The sequence below is a fragment of the Peromyscus leucopus genome, chromosome 18, assembly GCF_004664715.2.
Source record: "Peromyscus leucopus breed LL Stock chromosome 18, UCI_PerLeu_2.1, whole genome shotgun sequence".
In the NCBI taxonomy this organism is placed as follows: domain Eukaryota; kingdom Metazoa; phylum Chordata; class Mammalia; order Rodentia; family Cricetidae; genus Peromyscus; species Peromyscus leucopus.
Window position 1 is genome coordinate 10,702,598 of NC_051078.1, and position 26,456 is coordinate 10,729,053.

Here is a 26,456-nt window from a genome sequence, read left to right on the forward strand (position 1 = left end):
ATCATAATTTCTTGTCGTGGGCTGAAGGGCGTTCTATTTACCAGGGAAGGATGCTTCAAGAGGAACTGAACCAGGCTCATGAGAACCTTGCGATCCTGAGAGACACCAGGGCGTGTACAACGGATGTAAAGTCACTCACAGGAAAACTAGGTAGAGTCCACATTGCTACATGATTGAGAGCAGAGAGGGGTCGCTTAAACCAAGGTGCCAATGGAGAACCCTTTCGCTTACAGGAACAACAATAATAAAAATAGTGTTCACAGACAGACGGTTACAGAGAAAGCATTACTCACACATTCAGGATGCAGGGTGAATTTGCACCACTTCTCTATAAGATAATTATGCAAAATCTAGAAAAATATAAACACTCCTAGGGGTGGTGAGCTGGTCAGTGGGTAAACAACTTGGACACAAGCATGGGGGTCTGAGTTCAGACTCCCCATCCCCACCCCCACATACACACAGGCCCATGAAGCTGGACTCTGTAATATATGTCTGTAATCCCAGCACACCTACAGTAAGAGGAAAGGTGAAAACAGGAGAATCCCAGAAAGGTTACAGGTCAGTGTCCTGATGTTATCCTCTGACCTTCACATGTGCTCTTTCATGTGCACACACTTACACTCACATTAACACAAACACTCAAGCACACACACAAATTACAAACAAGTAGGCATTCCTTCCTTCAGGACTCTGTAACTAAGACTGTGTTTTATACATAAATGAACACACATGTGCAAAACCGCATGTAGATTCAAAAATACATTATGCCACAGTGTTCATCATGAGAGCAGTCCCCAGAGAACTCCTTACAAAATGTACAGCAAATTTTGAAGAATAGCATTAAAGAAAAATAAGTCTTCATTACTACTGTACATTGGTTGCAAGTTGAAATTGTAATATTTGTAATATGCTTTTTTCAGTTATTAATTTAATGTATACTGTGTGTAATTGAATGTATATACATCTACCATATGTGCGCAGTAGTCTGCAGAGGTTAGAAGAGGCATCAAATCCCATGGGTCTGGAGTTACAAATGGTTGGAAGCTATAACATATGTTCAGGAAATTGAATCTGGGTCCTCTACAAGAGGTAAGTGCTCTTAACCACTAAGCCATCTCTCCAGCCCCTATGATACACCATTTTAATGAAATCAATTATTAAAATTATGTGTATGTGTTACTTCTAATTTTTCAAAATGTGGCCACAACCAAATATAAAGTCATACATGTGACTTTAATTCACTGTTCATATTATATTTCTGTTGTACGATGTTGCTATCCATCCAAGAAGAATGTTATTCACACACATTTCTTCACAATGCAACACACACACACACACACACACACACACACACACACACACACACATGAATAGCAAACAGTTTGAGATTAGACAGAGATCTAACCTAAAGATCACTTTTCATTTATTAAACTCATCTGAGGTTTGTTTTCTTTTGCTGATAAGATGGGCTTATGATCATCTGCACTGCAGGAGTGCGGTGGGAATCCAGTGAGGACATTATACTGAGCTACCTGCACACAACAGTGTGATAGACATTCTCCAACACAGGTGTGGGGTTTTCTTTCAAGGAAACCATCCCCCATGCGAGGATGAAGGCAACAGCTGCTGCCCAGCAACAGGCAGGGCAGTATTCATTGTGTTTGTACAGCTTGTGTTCCCTGTGTGGAAGGAAAAGATACACATGTTGGCAGAAAGGCATAACCTGCAGATAAGTGAACAAATGAAGGGTTGATTTTCTAGTCAGAGCTGGGGGCACCCCAATCTGTGGTATCACATTCTACATGTCAATAGATTGGTTAAAAGTTTTATTTTATTTTATGCGTCTGGGTTGTCTGTGTACCAAATGAATGCCTAGTGCTGGCAGAGGACATTGGGCGTGCCGGGACTGAAGTTACAGTGGGTTGCGCACTGCCATCTGGGTGCTGTGCTGGGAAGCAAACCCGGGTCCCCTGGAAGAGCAGCAAGCACCGTCTCTCTAGATCCATAGATAGTAGTTTATAAAGTATGGGTGAAGTTACTCAGCGGTGAAGACTTTCATAGGAACAGGGGGGAAAGTCATTTAACTTGGGACAATAAGGAGCTTGTCCCAATTACTGTCTAGACTGGACAGTACTGAAGACAGCTGGACAGAGCCTGAGCTAATGACTTCCAACCAGAGAGATGGTCAGGAAGCAAGGACGAGCACCAGCCTAGGGGAGATGAAAAAGAGAGGAGATCAGCTGCTCACTCAGCTTAGGAAGCAGCCTTGCCAAACAGACGACTCCTCAGAGGGGCAGGAGAGGAAGACAGAAAAGCTGTTCCATCCATCCAGATGCTTGCTCCCCATGAAGAAATGCCTCTATTAACATATAACTTCAAGATAACAGAGTGAAAGCCAGGTTTAAGCCACCAAGGGCAGTCTGTCTTTCCTATTCCAGGTCAATGTGCAACTTTTCACATTAAACCGGACTCTGCTAGGTGCCAAACCGTCCAGGCATCAGGGGGGATACTGAGAATGTAGTGCAGATAAAAAACCTCGTGTAATGTAGTGTAGCATTTATTTTAGTGGCTGGATTTATTTCAATGGCTTTAGAAATGATTTTAGTTCGGTATTCAAGGCAACATTAAGAGGTCACTTAAATTTTTCCGCTATACTTTACTGCTTTTTATGGAGGAAACTCTACGTTGTAGCATTTGTGACTCTGTGCCTATAAGAAGTCCCCCAGGCATATTCCTCATGCGCGGACAGATTTACCACTGCAGAGAATGTTAGTGGAAGCATGGCTTTTAGTAAACTGAGGTCCACAGGAGAAAGTAGCTTAGAGATCATCATGACAGTTAGACCGTCAAGGAACCTGCACTGACCCTTGGCTCTCCACTCACTTATCCCTTCATTCAACATCTCCTGAGTGCAAGACATTAAGATTCCTTAAGTGACACTGTCTTTGTCGGGGGCAGGTGACAAACAACTAATATCCTGTAATGATAAGGACGGTGGCGAAGATAAAACAGAATTGCGTAATAGTGAGCGACCGAGAATACATTCTAGGCAGAGAAGTCCTCTATTTGAGAACATGACATTTAAAATACCTGCTTAAGGAGTGGAAGGCCTGACCTGTTCAGGGCTGTCAAGCAAGCTAGTAAGAAACAGAAAGGTTACTGTGGGAGGGCTCATTGGGACTGGGAGTGGGTAGGGAAACAGACAGAGCGAGCCATGGAATCCTGAAGTGCAGAATGCTCAAAGCACAGAAGACAATGGGTTTTGCTCTGATTCCAACAGCAGGGCTTTATATTTGTGAAGAGGAGTTTCTAGGTGATGGCAGCCTGGCTTCATATCTTCCCCACTTCCTACCTAGAAATGGACAACAAAAGATGGCCAAAGTCTATGAACTATATTTGACCAGTCTAAGAGACACTGTTTCAGAGACTTCACACTACAAGCAGATAAGCACAAAGTACTAAAAAAAATAAAAAGATAATTTAGTAGAAAATAAAGAGAAGTAGAGATGTGTCTGATGGGTCTGAGGAGCGTGAAAGCTGGTGAGAATTGGCAGCATTTCACGGGAGACCACTGTAGGGAGGTTAGAGGAAGACAACCAAACCCACACAGTTCCCAGTCCTGAGCAGGACCCAATGACACTCTAACCCCCAGGAACTCTTGAATCTTGACCAGCCAGGGGTCCCTTTCAAGACAAGATCTCACACCAAGGAGAAACTTCTGGGTGTGGAGTCAAATTGAGCAGGAGGGAAGAAGAATGATGAAGGACAACAGGGATCTGGGTCATACAGGAGTCTCATTATGCAAGGCTATGTGCCACATCATGTCCCATCCTAGGTTCCCTGCAGTCCTGCCACTGAGTGATAAGGTTTGGTGTCCTCATCCCAGAATCTTCCAGAACTTTGTGATTTGATTACCAGAATGGGTTAGAAGTGATTCTTGGTTTCCAGGTCAGATCAAAGTGTCACGTTTCTGCCTGGCCTTCTTGGACTTCTTGCTCTTGGACCACACCTACTATTTTTTGAGGAATCCCAAAAAAAGGGAAGAAGGCATGTGTAGAGATGCAATATGATAATTTAGTGATGTCAAAGACAGTAACCTGTTGTGGAATATTATTTTAATTTGTTTTACTTTTGTTTACATTGCATTTGTTTAACTCCGTGAAGCTGTGTTGCTTTGCCTGTCTAAAACACCTGTTGGTCTAATAGAGAACTGGCCAATATAAAGGCAGGGGAAAGGATAGGTGGGGATGGCAGGCAGAGAGAATATACAGAGGGAGAAATTCGGAAAGGGAGATGGAGAAGGAGCCAGAGAAGAGGAGGAGATCAGAGGCCAGCCACCCAGCTACACAGCAAACCATAGAGTTAGAACTAATGAAAGGTATGCGGAAAGAAAAAGGTAAAAGCCAGAAGGCAAAAGCTAGACAGGGATAATTTAAAGTTAAGAAAAGCTGGCTAGAAACAAGCCGGGCATTTATAATTAGGCATAAGCCTCTGTGTGTGATTTATTTGGGAGCTGGGTGGCAGGCTCTCCAAAAGAGTAAAAAAACAACCAACAACACAATACCAGTGGGAAGAGTCCCCTTTCCAAAGGGTAGTTTAACTACTTGTGTGGCACAATCAATTACCCTTTACTCTGGATGGCATCTCTTGCTATCAAAGCCTTTAAATGCTGTACCAGGGGACATGGGCTCCTCTACCACACCACACACAGGGGAAGCTGTCAGATTTGTTTATCTCTCCTCTCTTATTCTTTCTATCTAAAAATTTATTTGCAAATGATAGGAATGGAAAAAAGAAGGAAAAGCATACAATTTATCATCCAAAATAGGATACGTTTTTAAAAACAGCTTCATCGAAGAAATAGTTTACATACCATGAAGTTTGCCTGTGCAGCATATGTTTCCCAATCCTGAGGGTACAGAAAACAACAACACAATCTAATGTTGGAACATTTTAATCCCACCTCACCCAGAACAATTTGAAAATTAAAGGGCACCAGTGACAGCCACTGAGGACAAGTCTGGCCAACCCTGAGCAAATCAGAGTGAACCATCACTTGAAGTACAAGTAGTGGGGGGAATACCATAATACAGCATAGGATTCTGCTTGAAGAACTGGTTTGAAACAGGTCATCAGAAATAGAATGCTCATTGATGCCTTCGAGCATTAAAGAAGGGATGTGTAAACTGGCATGGTGAGTTTTTGAAGACTGTTTGGCCTTCTCCATTAATGTTAAACATAGACATTCACCGTGGACAGTGATGCCATCCCCAAGTTCATATCCAACAGAAACACCTATTCACTGGATGATTTCAGTTATATAGATTTCAAAAACATGCAAAAGTAATCTCATGTCACATCAGAGAGACCAGGATGGTGGTTTACCTCCAGTGGGAGTTAGGGACTGAAATGAGCATTTGGGGAATTTTGAGGTGTTGCTGAGATCCTGATCCTTGGTGTGGATGCTGACTGTATAGGTGGGTCTGTGTTTAATAGACGGATCAAGTGGTACATGTAGAAGTCATGTGTGTTTCTGTCTGAACATTGGATAAAGTTTGCACTTGATAGCAGGACCTTGAGAGTCTGAACTGAGGCAGGGTTTGCAAATCCAGGAACAGAGAGCTCCCTTCAAGGAAGCAATTAGGAGCAGTTAGTGTTCACAAGGTAGCAAGTAGGTGTTAATTTTCTCCTTAACACCTTTCTCTGGAACCAGCTGCAAAGAAATTCCTAGAGAAACAGGGGTGGTGAAGAGGAAAGGTCTCTCTCCCATGAAGAGGAAGGTTTTAGCAAAGACTGAAATAATTACCTGCCAGTTAACAACTGGCAAAGGCTTTTGTTGTAGTATGTATGGGTAAATGCTTCCTCTGACCCAGAGCCCACTTTAGAGATCATCCAGGACCATTTGATGAATTTCTTTCATTCCAGTCAAGGAAGGAAGGCATGGAAAGCTGATAGTATTAGCCATGAAGTACACAGCTAATGAGTATTTAAGCTGGAACCGGAAGTCAGGCATCTTGACTTCCAGGCTATTTTTCCGTTCATAACAGCAGTTACTCTTCCTGCTTACCGAGAAGCACTCTCCTCAATGAGGGCATCCTCATCGATCTCATCCGATGTTCACAAGGGACCGCAAGTCTCAGAGTCATGCGCATTGTATAAAGGTGGAAACTAGAGATGCTCAGAAAAGTTAACATACTTTGACAAGGTTAAAAATCAATTAAGTAGAGGTGCCAGCATTCCAATTAGTGCTTCCTCTAGAGCCTAAGATTTTTAACCAAGTGGCAATACTCCTCCTTTGACTCAATACTGTGTTGCTGTTTCAAAGCTAGCAAGCTAGCAAACACATACATGTTATTCCTTGGTTACTATAATACCATGAAAAGAAAAAGAATGAGTCATATATTTCTAGGTTATAATCTGGTTGGTCTCACTATTTATAGCAGAGGAAGAGTCATACACTAGGCCAAGGCTATCTTGTGTAGGTGGCAGCCGCCTCCTCTTGGTAGCAACCTGCCGGTGAGTGGCTGTGCATAGAAGTCCAAAAGTGACACAGCACTCAGAGAGATGTCCTTGCAGGCAGAACCCCTTTTAGTGATGGACTTCTATCTCCTTGGCAACCTACAATAACAGGGTTAAGGATTCATGGCCAACACATCAATTTCACAATTTTCTTCCTAAGTATGCATGAATATTTAAGAGCAGGTCTTGCAAATGGAGTCTACATAACCACTTATGCCTTGAAGTACTGAAAAAAAAGCTTATTTTTTCTCTTCAATACAAACATAATAAAAATATACTCAGATAAGGAATATTCTATTTGGCAAAGTGTAGCCCATTTTAGGGCTTGACTTTACTCATAGTCTCTCTGAATATCTAATCCTAAGAGCTGAGACATTCAGGATGTTTATGCTCATTTGTAGGGCATCACAGAGTAGGAGTCCTTTCAATTTATTCATAATATATGAATATCAAAGTCAATAGAAGAGTGGGAGAACAGTGATATTTGTTTCCTATATAGTTCTTATAATTCTGAACTTATATATGAACAGGAATAGTGTGATAGAAGGACAATGGTAAGAAGTCCCCAATTTAAGCCAATATTTCCTCTAGTTTATTTTTATTTATTTAGTGTGTGTGTGGGGGGGGTCGTGGTAAACTTTGAGAATCATTTTTCTTTTCTTTTCTTTCTTTTTTTTTTCAAGACAGAGTTCCTCTGTGTAGCTTTGGCACCCTTCCTGGAACTCACTCTGTAGCCCAGGCTGGCTTGAACTCACAGAGATCCACCTGCCTCTGCCTCCTGAGTGCTGGGATTAAAGGCGTGTGCCACCACCACCTGGCTGGGAATCATTTTTCAAGAGCTATCCACCTTGTCTTTTGAGAAAGGGTCTCTCACAGGGAGTTGGGTCTCAAAGATTAGGCTAAGCTAGCCAGGCAATCCTCCTACCTCCACTTCCTCAGTCCCCAATGCTGTGATTTTAAATGCAGACCACCTAGCTTTGTATGTTAATGCTAGAGATAAAACGCTGGTCCTTATTCTTGAGTGGCAAGTGCTTTACTAACCAAACTATGTCCCCAGCCTTGTCTACTTAAGTTTTTAATAGACAATATTTAATATGAAAAGTGAGTTGAGTATAAATAATCATTGTGTGCAGTTGTACTCCAAAGAAGATAACTATATATTATATATGGCTTACTTCTATTCTTATTGCAACCTACACAACCACCTCAAATTTATAAAACCCTGCTAATCTACAAAAGATAGACGCCCATGAGTTCATACTCTGGTGAAATAACACTGATCATATAGTGTGTGAGGAGCATTAGAAATGCATCCTCTCATGTTCTAGCTTCTCCATGTCCTGGGATGGATCCTATCATGCTTCTCCTGTCAGAGATGATGCTTCCATGAGTCAGAGATGAAGTCACACAGCCAGAAGGGGCTGCAATAACATCCAAAGTCAAGTTCATTCTCCTCCGGGGTCCATACTCACAATGACCACACACGACATCAAGATCTGACCCCTTCACTACAATCAGCACATAATAAACATCTGAGCTACTCAGCACTGCGGGTCACTGTTTTATATTCCTTCTCTAGCTTCAGTAACAGTGGTCATAGGAAAGGTGCATTACTGCTTTCAGGAAGAAAAGAAAAGAAATTTCCTACTTGGGTCTCAACCTTGCTTTTAAAACCCACACAAAACTAATTTAGGTTGCATAAAGTGGCACCATCCTCAAGCTCGCTGTAAGGACTCTTTGTTCCTTCATTCAGGTTATAGGTACCTGTCCCATGCATGGCAGTGCTAGCTTGCCCACATCACCATGAAGCAAAGGGCAGAGTAGAAAAGAGTACCCAGGGCACAATAAGACTGTCCCTGCCTTTCAAATTCTGGCTCTCTTTGCTATCACACCCGAGGCCTAGCTTTTCTTTGCATTTTTATTATTATTATTATTATTATTATTATTATTGATCATGTACTAGGAATTGAAACAAGAGTTCTGCATAAAACAAGGCAAATGTTCTGAGACTGAGTTACATCTCCAGTCCTGGAGACTGACTTTCATACTAGTTTTAAAACTCCAGTAATGTTGCCAGGCGGTAGTGGTGCACGCCTTTAATCCCAGCACTCGGGAGGCAGAGGCAGGCGGATCTCTGTGAGTTCCAGGCCAGCCTGGGCTACAAAGTGAGTACCAGGAAAAGGCGCAATGCTACACAGAGAAACCCTGTCTCGAAAAACAAAACAAACAAACAAAAAAATAACTCCAGTAATGTACCCTAAGTAAGCAGAGGTGTCAAGCTCCAAATAATGAGCTAGACTGGGCGTAAGGAAGAGAAAGCAGACGAAGGTAGAGATGTAGTTTAAGAAAGAAGGTTAATGGGGTGGGGAGGGTATGTCTCCCCAGCTCACGTTGCCGTACACTGTTGGTGGAGGTGTAGGTGAGCCAGCCCGAAGTTGTGAGCATGGGAGAGCTGTCTCTATTACTCAACTGGCATTACTCATCTGGCATGGGCAGGGGAGAGATGACCCCCCCCCCCCGCCACACACACACACACACACACACACACACACACACACATACACACACACACATCAACACCTGAGGTGGGTGGGAGAGCTGGCCCTGAGGTCATAAGTGTGGGAGAGCTGTCCCTGACCCTCATCAGCTGCAGCCCTCGGGAGAGTGACCCCTACACCGTGCCTGGGTAACACAGTAGAGCTTGTCCTGAAGGTGTAGATGTGGGAGAATCAACCCTGAAGACACAAAAGCAGAACTCATTGCTGCAAGGGGTGAACATAGCCAGGGTAATGCAGGAGAGCTCATCCTGGTGCTGAGGATAAGGGAGAGATGGCAGGCTGACCAACCCTGCAGCTGCCCAGGCCTAGAACCAGGATTATGAGTTGTGCACCACCCCCCACAACATCCACCCCATCTATGATCTGCTGGAGCAGGTGAAGGGACCAGTCCTGCAGACGCAAAGCTACAGGATCTCCATGACACCGGGCAATAACAGGATAACCAAGCAGAGTCCCAGTCGGGGCCCAGCATCAATAGTGCAGCAGAAGCCAGAGGTCACAACCCAGGCCAGTGACTCTCTGCAATGAACACTTGCAAGTAGAGACATATGGATAAAAGGGTTTACTGCATGACTCATTATGTCACACACAGCTTACGTGATGAGGCTGATTTTTTTCCTTGTCATTTTTATTGCTTTTCTTTTTCTTCTCTTAAATTTTGCTTTAATTTATTTTGGGGAGTGGGGAGGTTGTATGAGCAGAGAGCGGATATGAAGGGACAGAGCAATGGATGGGATGGAGATAAATGACGTGAAAGACACAGAAGAATAAATAAAAAGAAAGTTAAGAAAAAAAAGAAAGGTTGAAGTGACAGGAATACTTCGACCAAGCAAGGCTGCATATAACCCAGGATAAGGTAGTTTCATATTTACAAAATTAACAAAGTTAAGTAAGGCTGAACCAGTCCAAAATTCTCATTGTTTAGAGATTCACTAGAGTTAGTAAGCAACACCAGACATGCCACCGAACCTCAGTAATGCAGGTTACTGGTTAATCATGTATCACGTGAGTGTTTAAAAACATTTCTTGAAAAAGATTCCTTTGTTCACGCATCCATTATTTCATGTGTATGTGTGTTCCTGTGTGAGCTTGTACGCACCACTGCATTCACATGTCTCAGAAGGCCAGAAGAGGACCAGAGGGCCATGTTGGATCTCCTAGAACTGAAAGTACAGGTAGTTGTGGGCCGACCAATAGGAGTTCTGGAAACCCTGGTCTGCTACATGAGAGAGCATGGGCCCTCATCCTCTGAGTCATCTACCCAGCTCCATCTTCAGTGTGTCGAAAGAAAAAACCCATTTGGTTAAGTGAACGGTCCTGACACCCGTTTACACTGAACCATGGAGTAGAAAACTGCACCGACGTCTGACAAACGATGTGTGGTTTTGGAATGGACCACACGCAATTTAATTTCTGAGAAAGCTAGAGCTGACTGATCCCCAGGTCTAATCTTTTAGATACTTAAAATGAGGGGGACATAATAAGCCATCAACAAGCAGGCTGCCATCAAGCTGTGGCTACAGCTTATTAGGTTTAATTTTACGCATGAGCGACCTTGGACACCTAGTATTTGACCCCTAAATGGCCCCAGCTGATCCCAATTACTATCTGTGCACACACACACACACACACACACATACACACACACACACACAAACACACACACCTGTATTTTCTATAAGCCAACACATTAATAAGGCTTTGTTTTCATGCTGAAACTCCACAAATAGATCACTGACTGTAGTCAGAAGGGTGTGTTCTGCTAATACTGGTTGACACTAAAATGCTTGGGAGGCGCTGTTTTGTTTGTAAGACACACATGAATTGCAGAACTATAGTTTACCCTTTGTTATTGGTTCTAAACAATCATTTGATGGGACATCTTTTGTTGAGGGGTACGGCTGTCTTCCCATTCTCACAACAAAATGATACACACCATCATGCTCATCTTTAGGTCCATCACTAGGTCTAAGTACATATGCCACTGCCCAAACTCATAGTAAAAATCTAGGTCTTAAGACAATAGTATTAAAAGGAGAGGCTTTGGGGTTCATGAAAGGTGATGACATCATGAGAGTGCAACCTTCACGATCTGTCTTAGTGTCTTTCTAAAAGGGGCCCCCAGAGAGCTGCCTAGACCTTTCTTCAAGCAAGCTGTCCAAAAGAGCGCATAGATGTTACATTCCAAGCCGGCTGGGACCTTGGTCTTCGGCTTTTAGCCTCCACAGCAGTGAAATAAATTTCTGCTCTTTACAAGACACACAGTCGATGGGGTTTTGTTATTACAGCTTACATGGGTTCAAAAGACCAAAACCATGGTGGACTCTAAGAAGCCTTGGTTGGGCTAGAAAGCAGACAGACGGTGCACGTAGTTCATATGATTTCCTTATCTGCTCTGGTTACTTTCTCCCAGACTCGGGGATAAGTGACCCGGAAGTCATTAGCTGGGTCAATGCTACTTCCCACCCTCCTAGCCACAGGGATTACCATGAGCTCAGTGGATAAAACACATTCTAAGCTACACAGAAATCAGAGTTGGGTGTCAGAGGGAGACAGAACAGAATTATGTGGAACCCAATGCCAGGATTATATTGTGACTTCTTTCTTAAAGAAATACATACATAAGTGTGCTTGCACAGGTACCTCCACCTGGTCCAGCCTCTAGCTAGCAACAGCTATCACCCTATGCATTGATTATTGGCTGCAGAAAGAGCAGGAGCCCAAGGACCAAACTAAACTACACCTAAATTCTTGGTGCACAGAAACTAGGAGAAAAGAAATGTTTGTTGTTTGAAGCTGCTAAGTATGGGCAATTTATTTTCTTTTTCATTTTTTTGTTTCAAAATTTCTTTTCATATACTACATTTTAGTCATATTCTTTCCCCTTCCTCAAGTCTTCCCAGATCCTCCATACAACCCAACCCACCGAAGCTCCAGGAGTCCAATTGGCAAGAGAGAGGAGGGATTATATGAGCAAGAGATATCGAGACCATGATTGGAAAAAGCACAGGGACAAATAGCCAAACTAGTGGAAACACACGCACTATGAACCAATAGCTGAGGAGCCCCTGTGGAACTGGGCCAGGCCCTCTGGATAAGTGAGATAGTCAGATTAGCTTGAACTATTTAGGAGGCCCCCAGGCAGTGGGACCGGAACCTGTCCTTAGTGCATGAGTTGGCTTTTTGGAGCCTATGGCCTATGCTGAGATACTTTGCTCAGCCTAGGTGAAGGGAGGAGGGAACTGGACCTGCCTCAACTGAATCTACCTGGCTGAGCTGAATCCCCAGGGGAGTCCTTGCCTTGGAGGAGGTGGGAATGGAGGGTGGATTGGGGGGAGGACACGGGGGGGGGGAGGACAGGGGAATTGGTGGCTGATATGTAAAATCAAATTAATTATAAAATTTAAAAAAGAAAGCTGGAAATCAAGACAAACAAACAAAAAAGACAACACACAAGCAAACAAAACACAATTAAAAGCTCACAAAACAAAAGCCATGGAGTCTCTTTTGTGCTGGCAGGCATGAAGTGTAGTGACACTCCATTGGAGAACACTAATCCTCCCTTTCCCAGCGGGTATCCATTGCAAACAGCTTCTTGGTTAGTGCTGGCACTTTGTGTCCAGGGCCCCTTCTCAGTGCTGGGATTTTGTCTAGTTGCAGCCTGTGCAGACCTTGGGCTCACTGCCGCAGTCTTGGTGAGCTCATGTGTGGATCAGTCCTGCTGGGTGTGGAAGATGCAGTTTCTGTGGAGCCTTGGACCACCTGGGGTTCTTACAGTCTTTCCTCCTCTTCTTCCACTTTCTTTGAGCCTTGAGGGGGAGGAGTTTGACACAAGACAACCAATAGGATGCAACTAACCTCCCTTAGGTTAACAATAGCATACTCAGCCTTTTGACTCCTTGGTATGTTTCCTAGTATGACTTCTTGTTTATTTGTAAAACTTTCTGATGCAGTTCTAACATATTTAAATTCACATTTCTATTAGGTTCAGAGCATACATTGTTGAAGGTGTGGGAGTAAGATTCTTTGGGAATCCTATTCCTCATGGTTGCCTATAAAAAAAAAGGCTTTATTACAAAGGGAGGTGCTTAGTCTTAGTGAAACCCAATATGCCATGTTTTGTTGATCATCATGGGAGACCTGCCATTTTCTGAATAGAAATGGAGGAGGAGTGGATTGGGGGGCAGAGGGGTGGTTGGGGACAAGGAGGAGGAACTGGGGTCAAGGTGTAAAATAAATAAACAAATTATATATTAAAAAAGGTTATTAAAGAGAAAGGTTGAGGGTTGAAATTCCATTGCCCTTCGACCAGCCTATTTTGCAAACATACATATACTGAGCCCTCACTATGTTTCAGGCACAAGCAACAAGAAAGAATGATCAACTTGTTTTAGGTGGCTTGAAATCCATTTGGGAGACAAGAAAACTCATAAGCATTTGGAAGCCGGTGAATCAGAATGGGTGCATCTTTCTCATTAGCTGTATGGCACAAGTTATGCCATTTGACTTTCCCATGCTTTGGCATTCCCATCTATAAAAATACCAATGAGAGCAGCTGGTTGATTTCCAGGAGGGAGACTAAAAGGAAAATGTATATTAAAGCAGTGTCACATTCTAAAATCAAAACCATGATTACTGTGATGCTCATTACCAAACCTACACCATGTAGGCTTTGCTGCAGAAAGAGGTAAGAAGAAGGTGATGGTCCATTTGCTGTCGACTGGCTGATGGGAAAAGATTTTCTCTCTCTATTTAAACATACCCTGAAATTTGAAATCTGTAACCTAAGGTAACTCTTTCCATTACACCTTTTAAAACCTGTAACCAGAATAGGTTCTCTGAATGGAAATGGACCTTTCACACTTCCATCTGAATTTACTTTTTGTATGAGAGTTGGGGCATTTATAGAAAAACTGAGTTGAGATTGCAAGGACATAACAATTCTAAGTGTTTTGGTCAATTAATAACTTTGGTAACAGCAAAGACCATGCTCTGTGAAAAGAGGATTTTCCTTGGCTATTAAGTTTAAACAGTGTTTAAAGCCACCATTTAGAATCAATTAAATGTTCTTATTACATCTACTGCCTCCTTTACTGCTTCCTCTGATATTCTTGGTGAATCATTAGATTAACATTTTGTGATCACAGAAAACACTGTATTTTTCACATTTTCAATATGTCACTGTACTTCAACTCAGTATTCCAGTCCAAATAGCAGATCTCTTCATAAAAATGCACAAGTAAGAATAATTAACTTCCCTTTAGGGCATAGATATCAACAATAAGCTGCTGTGGGCTAAACGATCAATTATTATTGAGTTCCAGGCACCAGGCTAATATCTGCAGCTATGGAGGTCCTTAAGACTCAAGTTGCCCGTTTTGCTTTTAACGAACAAGGTCAAAATCATGAATCGAAATACCGTGACTCTAACAGCATACTTTACACCTCAGAAAAAAAAAATTTCGCCTCAAGGCACAGAAAACTGCTAAGTATCTTTCCAGTAGGCCTATATTAATAGACACATCAAAGTTGAAGATAGATATGTCCCTTGAAATTAAGTTCTATTCTAGTTGTCTACATTTTGGTGTGACATAAAATATAATTAAAACATTTATTAAGCTCTAACTCTGGGCTATCCTGGGTGCAGAGGGAATACAAAGTATAAAGTAGACTAAAGTAGACAAAATAAAATAGAAAAATTTAGAGGATGTAGGGGTAAGGGAAGAGCTTCCAAGTCCCAGTTTGTCCAAATTTTAATCAGGCAATGCCTTCCACTCCAAAAGATGTGGAGAGAACATGTTTAGATTGTAGACACAGTTGTTAGTTTAGTTTGGGACAAATTGAAATTTGAGATGAAGGGAATATCCAGATGACAGTCAGAAACACAGAATTTGAGCTCATTTGTGGTATCCAGTCTAAAATGAAGAAAATTAGATTGGGCTGGAAGTGTTTCTCAAGCAGGAATCCAAATAGAACCTGAATTTCAGAACAGTTAAAAAGTCCATGTGGGAGGAGAGCTGGACAGGGAAAACCATCAGAGAAGAGAAGAACCAAGAAGCAGGTGAGCCATAGATGCAAGATGGGAAAGAATAAAGATCAAAATGTCCTGTCATCTTCAATTGCTAGAACAATGTGAAAGAAGTCAAGAGGTCTGAAACATCAATAAACTTAGAATCAGGGCCCACTGGTGTCTTTGCTAGAAGACTGTCTATGAAATGGTAGGTATGATATATGGAGAGTCATAAGCCAACATCTAATCATTTGACTATTAACTGAGAACCCTACTTGAGGGTTGGAGAGTAGACAGTAATAGCCATGCATTTGAAATATTAAGAAAATGTGATGGGAAAAAGTAGGAAATGTGAATAAAGAGATCCCAGAAATATATCTTCAGTTGAGAATGTGTAGAGCAATAGGAGAGCTCCATATTGGGAAAGGAAAAGACTGTGAGTAGACATAAAGACAAAATATTGATTACTAGGGTTGTGAGTCTAGCTAAGCCTGGAACTCATAAGTCTGTAACATAGCCAACCACCATAGTTAAACAGTTTTCTCTTTCCAACCATGTCAATAGCACGGATGTAGGTGTGAAAACCACAGCTGGTCAGCTGGAGTTGAAAGTGAATATTGGCAATCTGTGAGACTAAAGTTTCAGAAGAGACAGATAATTGGAGGACCTGGTCATATCAAGGAAACAGATGCCCAAAGTAAGAAGTCAAAGACATTAGGGCATGCAGAGAGGATGGCTGAGGTTGGAAGGATTTGGTCAGTTTCACATTCAAGGTCAATGGTTAGGGAAAAAGTGGAAAAATAGGATATGTGAATGAAAGAACCAAACAAAATTAAGAGCCATTTAGTATCTTAATAAACTGAGTCTCTAAAGAGACAAGGAGAGAGACACAATGTTAAATATTCCAAGTCATACCAAATTCTAAAGTTAGCTGTGATATCTGGAAGAAGAGATCACTACCATGTTATTAAGTATGGCCAGTTTTGATAACTTGGGAAACATTCAACCTTAAGAAGGAGAAGGAAAAGCATAGAAACCAGAAGCTCTCCAAATGTAGAAAATTATATATCCAACTGACTGAGACAATGGCAACATGCCAAGTTGGGCATTTGGGCAAAGACCAGATCAGCCTGCATAGTGCAAATGATGTATACTAACACAAACAGTTCCTTGATCACTCTTGTTGAGATTCAGAATCATATTCACTCAAAATGCTATGCCTCCTGCTAATAATTTCATTCCATTTGAGAAACATGTCCCATCAGTAAATTTGATATGTGGGTGTTTATTCTGCTTGAGGGTGGGAAGAACACGATTCATGTAACTTAATAATGGGGAATATGAATGAAGGAGGAAACTAGCTTCTCTGTAATTTTCCCATTCTCGTGAATTCTAGGATTTGTGACTCCTAAGAGAACTCTTCCCAAGACAGACTTATGCCACAGTCTCATTTTTCCTCATTCAGATGTTCATACAGGTCTTACAGTATTTAACTTTTAATAATTGAGTGTTGAGGTATCACTGATACAAAATGCAATCGTGGTTAGATGCTCAGGTGACCACTCAGTTCTTGGCTCTGTGTTGCTGGAATATTGTTAAAAAAAAAAAAAAAAAAAAAAAAAAAAAAAAAGCTTACTCAAGGTTTCCACCCTAGGATTGATCAATTGATCGTATTGATGATAAATCCTAATCTCCACCAAATATATTGTGGATGAGAGACTCAGGGTTAAATAACAACAGAAGTCATATAAAAATGGGACGCATATGGCCTATATGAGGCATAACTTAGCTTGAAATAACTGAAGGAGCAAGACTGAGTAGAAAGGATGATCTTGTCACAAAGCGATTAGGATGAACAGCGGTTGCATGGGCTGCCTTTCCTGCTTTCAGACACATGGAGCTATTTCCAAGCGGACTTGGAGCCCATATCTGGTGGTTTGAAGTTGCAAGCATGAAGGAGCCCTTGAACAGTGCCAGAGGCAGAAAGGCAATGGGAACTGTGGTTAGGAGCTGGGATGAAATAGTGGAAGGAGACACTGTTATCAGAATAATGCAGGTGACAGATCGCCCTCTTCTAGTCAAGGCACTCTTTTCTAAACCTTTTGAATCAGTGTGGCTATGTCAACAGTGACTGTATGGAGTAGTAACAGAGTTACTGTGTGGGGCAGAGCACATATGCCTCCAACTCTACAGCTCTATGGGCAAGAGAAACAACTATCGATGGCCAAGGCACTGTCCTTGGTGCTTAAGTATGAAAAGGACAGTGTCACGAGAAAGGTGTGTGTGTGTGTGTGTGTGTGTGTGTGTGCGCGCGCGCGCGCGCGCGCGCACATTTACAGAACAATGCAGTAGGTGTAACACACTTATACAAACACACACAGAAGTCCCAAAACTACCCCTTGGAAGAGGGAGCAGTATGTAGAGAGCTTTACCTACAGGCAATCTCTGAAGCCATGAGGTAGGCATGAAGGATGATGAGGTTACAAATCCTCCAGGCTTATAGACTTAACTGCTTACTTCAAGACTATTCCTAGATCACTATGCAATCCTGAGATGTGCTTTCCCTTGAAGTCTTAAAAACATAATCCCTGAGCAATCACTGTGTCATTGGGGTTAACGGTAAAACCAGAGGGGCTGGACTGGAAGGTCCAATACTTCTTCTAAGATTTCTTTCATGCCCGTTACCTGCAAAATGGTCTTAAGAATGCCACTACCTCCAAAGCTTTAGTACTTTTCATTATTAGGGTGGTATTTAGTTCTATAAGCCATAAAAGTTCGGTATAGGTAGATAACACCAACCATAAACAATAGTTCTCTGGTGCTATGGAGTCACCCATTCTATATTATAGTTGAGGGTCATGCAAATCCAAACAGAGGAAATTACCACCAACTGTTAAGCACCCAGACATGTCACCCCAACTTTTGGCAGCTCTTCCCTTAAGAGGATCACAATTATAAGCAGGGTGAAATAATGAGCTAACTATTTTCAAAGCCTCGTGTTCATAGCCATTTTTAAAAAGACATTTGCTGAGTTAACTTATTTGCAGGCAGATAAGTTTATCCAAAAGTAGAATCATTTATAAAAAATTTCACCAAAGCTACTTGTCTACCTGCATCCATTTGTAAGGGTCCCCAACTTTTCACTGTTGGCCTCACATTCTCTACTGGCAGCCTTGTGACATGAGCCAATCTTGATGCTATACAGGCCTCATCTGACATGGGTCTGGTTTTATCTCCAAAGTGAGGCTTCACATACCAAGTGCTGCTTTCTACACTTGAAAATTTATGAGCCACATCCCACAGCCAAACAGGAATACACCATGAAAGCCAAGTGATCACCAGCAGCACCTGTTTGCACAAAACACTGGCCATGGTGCTGAAGCTGGGCATAAATTTTAAGTGTGTTGCTTAGACAGACATCTCATGAAAAACAGTTGAGATGATTAATAGATAACAAAAAAGAATATGTTTTCATCTTATGTTGGATATGTTTTAAAATAGTAAAGATGAATCATATTTAACAAACATGTAGCAACTGATTGGGAAAATAATTAATATTCCAGTAAACAACAGATTTCTCTACTTATACCTATTACCAGAGATAACATCAACAAGAGTCATGTATCAGGTCCAATTTCCCACTAGGCACAGAGGATGGTGATGGGGTGGGCTGTAAACACATATCTTATACAACCTGGCTTTGTTTCTAGAAACAAGCATGCCCATTTTACACAGAAGCCTTAAAATTTTTTTGTAGTATAATGAATTTCAGATACTATGGAGGAGTTTGATATAAAAAAAACACCAATAAAATAATCACACACAGTATTATCTAATTCTGTGGCAAGAACAGTTTGTGCCTAAGCATTGTGCTTAATGACATAGAGAATTCAAGTCTAAATTTTAAGGCATCATTCTCCAGACACAGTCAGCCATTTCATTGTTCCTGCAAAGCACACTCTTGCTCTGTGACTTCTGACTTTGCAGTACTGGACAAACAGAAGGTTTTTGCATGTGAGCGGCAACTAAAGAAGTCCTTTTCTGCAAAACCAAAGCTTTGTCCTGTAACTTTTGTCCCTTTTGGCCACTTCATTATTCCTGTTGGTGAACTAGCTTAGAGGCTTGTATGATCAGGCCTGACTTTTCATTGATTTCCCCCCCTTCCTACTCTACTATGCCTAGGAAGAAATGCGTCCTGAATTTCAAACCACTAGCTTTACAAATAAACATTAAAAAAAACCAACCAACTTTTCAGAAGGTGAGGAAGGAGAGGAGAAAAAGAAATAATCATTTCTTACTTATATTATTTAAAATATGACTTAAGAATATATTCATCCTTAATTTCATAATACTATAGAATCAGTTCAAAGAGTTTCTATGACATACATCTGCATAGGTTTAGCATTTGAAATAAATCTACATTTTATTTTTATACATCTATAGACCCAATATCTGATATTCAGTTTTAATCAACAAATTCAAATAGCTGAGTTCTATGGATGAATGCTTCAGGGAGTCTTTTGACTTTGAGATTATGTAATAGCTGGGATAACAGAGTAGAATTCTATCACTTCTGTTACAGATTCAAAAGCACCAGTGCGATTGAGTCCCCACCCACACACCAACTTCAGAGTGAGTTATCTGGTGAAGGCTGTGTGAAGGGTTTGTACGATTCCTTCTAAGCAGGACTCAACTCTTAGAGGAAAGTGGGGACAGGGAATGGTAAACAGATAATAGACTAGAGGAAAATATCATCTGCCTAAATATGCCTCCTCGGTATCCTCTGTGTAGTTGTGTGAGCTGTGCACAGTTTTATGAGACATGGGCACTGGCTAGACTCATCACTGATTGATTCTACTGTCCTGGCTCTTCAGTGCTCTGCACCAGGAGCTTGTATCCCATTGGACAAATGATACATCGCAAAGCATAAAGACCCTGTTGATTCATCTGAAGTCCCAGTTGCTCAGCCCCATTAAGATTTCCATCTTTAGAAGAAAAGGGACTTCCATGGAAACTGTATAGTTTTCATCTCTGGCACTTATTGCTAGTCAATGCAAATAAACAACCATATTTTCAAACTAAAAAAAATTTTCCTAGACTACCAGATCAGAACTAACCAATATAAGCTTTGTCCTAGGTCTAATCCTTTCTCACTCTAGGAATGTGGGGGCAGTTTGGGTGGCCCTAAAGACCTTATGGTGTAGAAGTCCCATTAAGTTTCCCCTCCACCATGTGTGTTTGCTGCTTCCTACCGGTGGCTTCTTGATTCATCGTGACCTCCAGATGAGTTTACAGATTCCCAAGTGGGGAACTATTATGTGGGACCCAGCCTGCTGGATGTGTCTAATCCTAAACCAATCCCCATAGGACGAACAGTGCACACTGTGATCACGACAGGTTTCACCCATCAGTAATGCCAGAATGAGAGCAGAAACAGAGGTGTCTGAAATGTGCAGACGGCTCTTTTCCCAAGCAGAAATACAGTTTCAAGGGAAACGGTAAGATGCCCCCCACACCATCCAAGCCGAGAGCACTAAAGTGTACTTTACATTAAACAAACGAAAAGCTTGGTCTTTTTAGTAATAAACATAAAGGGGAAAAAAAGAGAGGGATGAAAAGTTAAAAAAAAAAAATGAAAACCATGCCACATGGGATGTGGGCCCAACACGGGCAATCTTTTGAGGGTGTATAGTTAAGACAAAAATTGCACTGAAGGAGTTACTCACCTCCATACGCCATATGTTCCATCAGTGATAGGAGAATGCAAGAAGAGAGGAGACATGCAATCTGAGCGCACTACACTCACTACAGCCTATGGTTATTGGGGTCAGGATAAAGACTCTGAACTTGTAAGGCTTTCTCAGACGATGCCAGCGACCTACCATGTTATTTAGCCCCTGTTTAGAAGAGGCATTGGTTCCAGTCATGTTCCTTCCTTGCCTGGAAGCGAGTATGTTCACGTTGGAAAGTTTTAACAGCAGCTGCCCGTCCTCCTTACGGTAGGATGCTGAGGAAGTGCTCAGACAACAGACCTTACTAACTCAAGTCCAAACTTGGTCCTAATTCTATTATTCTCAGGGGAACTGTGCTATCATTGGTGCCCCCACAGAAGTATTCAGTCACAAAACAGGTGTATTTGCAAACCACAGGACAGAGGGGAAGGGATGCAGGATGTAGGTTTTTGAGTCACTGATAATCAATCATCAATACCACCTATTAAACAAATAATTTTACATACTGATTCGGCTTGAAATTCTAAATTAGCAGCTAAGATGACTCAGAAAGAACAATAAATAATTTATCATGGAAAATATCTAATTCCTATGTGTATAAAGCTTGGATCTTAAGTGTTACCAGAAAGCCAAACTTTCAGGGTAATGGACAGGAGAATGAGACCCAGGAACTATCTTCGCATCCCAGTTTGGGGATGATCATATGCACGAATCATTTTATTTGCTGGGCGTTTTAGTTATTTATCATCTAAGAAATACACAGGTCAGACAATATAGATTCTAAAGTACCTTCACATTTAATATTCCTCTAAATTATTTCATGTAGAAAAAAAATACAGCTTGGGGATAATAAAGCTGGTAATATAAAATACCCAACAAATGGAATATGCCAGCCAATCAATTTTCAGCAAAACAAATGCACTGCGGACAGAAAGCAATTCTTTCCAGAGAAAAGTAAAGAGGACAGTAATAAAACAAAGAAAATGCCTCTTCATAACCAAGCCGGTTCCTTCATAATCGTTGTTTCTTTGAATCCTCCGGGGACTTCTTGAGTCAAGCTAAGTACAGTCAAGTCTTGAATCATCCGGGATCTCACATCCAAGACCTGTCAGTTTGATCACCACTGCTTCCACTACAGAAACAAATGGCTTCTGTGGGCAAGCATTGGGGAAGTCAGAGAGCTAAGCTGCCCTTGCCCCTTCCCTCCCCTCCCCCCACTTCTCTTCATTCCTCTGCCAAAGGCCAAGGAAACCAAACACACTACTTATTCAGCTTTTGCATGTATTACAGTAGGGGTTAACCATCTTTTCAAAGTAGATGTCAAAATTCCCACTCTATCCTCCTGGCACATTTCTCAAGAGAGAGAATCCTAACTAGGTGACAGTCCTCCAGTGGAGAGAGGAAACTGTCTCATGGATTTACAAAACAACAAATAAATAAATAAATGAAAATTAATCATCTACATCACTGCCTTAAAATGCCCTCACTGTAAAAACCTACCACCAAACTTGATTTATGCCCAAAGAAGAATAATATGCAATGTTTTTTTCAATTAAGGAAATACATTAAATATTCTTAAGATGAGGTCTGAGTCAAATCGCAGCCTAAGTTGCCTGAGCAGGACTTTCAAATGCATATAGTGCTTCATAAAATAACTTAGCTATAATGTTTTTACACACACACACACACACACACACACACACACACACACACACACACACCATCTGAGAACCACAGCTCAGCATAAGCAAACAGCGACAACAAATGAAGATAATTTGCTAATACGAATGATCTTTCTTCCAAAGATCTACCTGGTAGCTGTGTTCTGCGCCTTTCCCAGGTTCACTTTAAGTGACCACAGGAAGAGAGGGGAATGGTCCCTAACACACTGCCAGGTACAGTTTTCACACACAGCTTTGCTCCAGTAGAGGTGAGGTAAGTGAAAGCCCAGGAGAGTCGTTACCATGGAGGAACCCCGTGCCTAATTCAATACCATGATGCATCTGTAAAAGGTGCCAGGGCTGCAGTTGGTAAGAGACAAACAGGTCTCTCCCTTCCAATAATTCAGCAAATAGATCATGGCTAGTCAGGACTTCTATCAGGGCTAAGAACAGTCCAAAGAGAATGACTAGATGATACATCCTATCTGCTTTATACCTTGAATGTTAAACAGTGTGAAATTAAAAAACAAAGTGTAACAACAGGATCAGACATTTAAATTTGTATGGCAGATAAAATAAGCATGGTCAGCCAGAGCCTTAAAAAAAAAAAAAACTTACAATAATCCAAATTTTAGTCGGGGAAAAAGGCACATAATAAAACTGCATTGTAGAGTCTAGCTCTGGCGGGCTGTTACATTTAGACTTATGACAGTTTTGTAACCAACTCAGGTTTCTGCTAAGGGGAAACACTCAATGAATCATCTCTAAGAATTTCAAGAGAAAATGATGCTCCTTGGTAGGTGCAATTAAATAGAAGACCTCTAAGATTTAGCAATATATTGAGAACCCTGCTGGATTATCAAAACTCTCCCAAGTTCCTTAATAGTCAGTGATAAATCTTGAATAAAAAGGAATATCCTTTGCGACAGTTCCTAATGAAAATGAATTAATAAAATAATAAATAAATAAAAATAAAATAAATAAATAAATCCAATGAGATAACTCCTTCACGATAGTCGAGTGGATTATTTGGTTTAAGTAGCAGATAAAATGCTTTGTCTAATTCTTTATCTAAAGTCGCTATGGTGGTAGCATTTCATTACCTTTAGTATCAGGTCCTCCAGAGGCTGGAGCAGAGGGCCTAGGAGCTGGAGACAGGACTGGGCAATACAGAAAGATGCTGGAGCTGCCGGCTCCCTTTCCTGACTACCACTGTTTATTGTTTGTTTGCTTGTTTGTTTGTTTGTTTGTTTTTAACCTGAATTGATTTAAAAATTAAAATAAGATTATATTTTTGTACTTAGAAATATCCTTACAAATAGACCACTGTGTCACATTTTATGAACTAAAACGCGGAAGTGTTTGGTGATTTGCCTAAGGCTTCTGTCTTGTTTGCTTCAACTCCAGCTCTAGAATTATGAAAGAATTGAGAAGTGGCAAAGGCAGTTTTTAATAAAATATTTCATTCTGCCTCTTGTACACAGTTGTGTATGTTGGTACAAAATAATACGCAACGATTTTCCTTAAAACAACAAAAACAAAATCAGTCCATCACTGTTAAAACCCAGTTCTGACAGGGTAGCAGGGAAATCATTCTTTTCTAGAACAATCTCACAGGGTAGCAGGGAAATCATTCTTTTTCTAGAACAATCTCCATTCTGCCACATCTGGCCCTGTTAACATCTTAATTCGGTCTTAGGCATTTATTACAATAACTGAGGGGTATCTATGCTCATTTCAAACCCAGAAGGGAAGAAACATGACTTAGAATAAAATCAAGTACTAGAAAGCCCTTGAAACTATCCAAGAGAAGGAAGGATGTGGGGGCATTTTCTAAGAAGCCCCTCTTAGCTCAATCTTTCATTGTCAAATGATCAATTTCTTATAATATGAACTGATAGAAAATTTACATGACGGAGTTAAGTTTCACGAAATGCAAGAAAAACACTAGACACCAATAAAGGGGAATGACTAAAAAAAAATCAATGCCATCATTGAATAAGACGTGAATATCATCAATAAACTCTACCACACTCTCAGTCTTAATATAAATGGAGTTTCTTCCCATGTGAAGAGATACATGGGGTGTAAACTTCCAAATTATACCAAAGACTAATTAAAGTGGATACGCAGCAGATGTGATTAAATTCGGCCCTATTACCCATTTGAGAAGATTAGCTTTAAGAGTCACGCTTGCTGTGTACACTTTTCTAGAGCAGTTAAATACAAGTGGAATTTCCTCTGCCAATTCTGGGAGGCTCTGAAACTGGAGCCAAAGATGCACCACGAGGTCACTGGGCTATGTGTCATGCCTTCTGCAAAAGCTTGAGCTATTTAATATTTGATGAAATGCCAAACCCCAGATGTTAGTTCACTGTGGCATATTCTGTCTATGATGTAGCGTTCTGAAGTTGGGGACCCAACAGCCAGCTAAGTCCACAAGTTTTCAACTGCATCTTATAAAGAAAGGGAGCTTGGGGGGGGGGTGGAAAACGACAAGCCACTGGATGTTATTTTCACATGGAAAGGCAAACACTTGGGCTGGTTAGTGCCTTATTCTTAGAGGGAACTTGAAGAATCTGATAAAACGTAATTTTCTCCAAGTCTTCCTCTGAACTTGATGGTAACGATTACCACCCTTGATTATACCTTTTAGTCTAATCTTGGGAAGCACTTTGCCCTGCTGACATGTTTTTTTTTTTTTTTCAGCCAATGTATTTTAAAAATAGAAAACCTCAGCCAAACAAGTAGAATGCCGGCATTTGAGAGATTTTGTTTGAGTCAATTTGTACACACATTCATCACGACAGAAATCACAGAGGGTGTGAATTAGCCTCGGTACGTATTGATTGCAAGAACTGTGTTCAAGGAATAGCAGTCCAAGCAATGTTCTTAGGCTCCCCAACCCCACTTTCTGCATTTCAGAATTATTCCTCATGCAAGCTGGCAGTATTTTTTTAATGTGTGCCACAAATCTTAGTTAAATTTGAGAATATATCAAGGAAGCTAAATTTAGGAAACATAGACTGTCGCTACATTAGAATAGATTATTCATGAAAAAAGCACTATAGCATAGAAATATCCCTGAAACTCAGAGAACACTCTGTGAAAACATTATAGCAATACTGTTTAGGCAAGTATCAAAGAATTACAATTGGCATTATTGTGTTGTTGCTACCCAGTTTTCAACCCTCAGCCTGCATTAATCACAGCAGGGACTTTTTGTCATGTAGAAATAATTCCTATGGCTTTCGGTGCCATAGAAATTGGGATCTAAATTATTTATTAGTCAATGCTCAAAAGGTATAAATGGGATACATTCATGGTTAGACTTCAAAAGGCCAGAAGGAAAAAAGAAATGGGCTTCAGGTACACGTTCATAAAGATCTTTCCACAAGAAGATAAGGAATAATTTTTAATTTTTAAAATGTAGATCACACGTAGCTGTCATCTCCCTCCCCTTCATTTGGGCACACAAACTCAGTGATCTTGGCAAGGAGATGCTTTCTCTCTCCTCACCCTAAGGCATTTCTGGATTTTAAATCTATCGGGACCTGCTACGCCTCACCAGGAACCCGGAGAACTGACAGATACAAGAAAAATTTTAGTTCTCTGCCATTTTAAAGTCAATTTACAAATGTCTCCATGTGGGTATTTTTTTTTTTTACAGGTATTGCTGCTGCTAGCTGACAGCAAATGAGTTCCTCTAACTTAATAACAAAATTATGAACATGCATCGGAGGAAAGCATTTCAACTTCCTTGTACAAACAGCACCTTTCATCACAGGTAATTGTCCAGAAGTCAGGACTGTGAGCATTAATCACGAACATCAACTCCAACATAAACAACTACTTTCAAACAAGCCAGCCTTCTCTCTCTTGAAAGGAGAAAAGCACACACACATACAATTATTGAAAAAAATAACAGCTACAACAGAAGATAGTCTAGCTGCCTACAGGATTGTTTTTTGAA

At 41.1% G+C, this 26,456-nt stretch overlaps 1 protein-coding gene across 8 annotated transcripts in view; it reads right to left on the bottom strand.

Annotated features, from left to right (window-relative positions):
- Grip1 (glutamate receptor interacting protein 1) overlaps positions 1-26,456 on the bottom strand; it is a 649,740-nt gene that overhangs the window by 377,737 nt on the left and 245,547 nt on the right. The window lies entirely within an intron of this gene.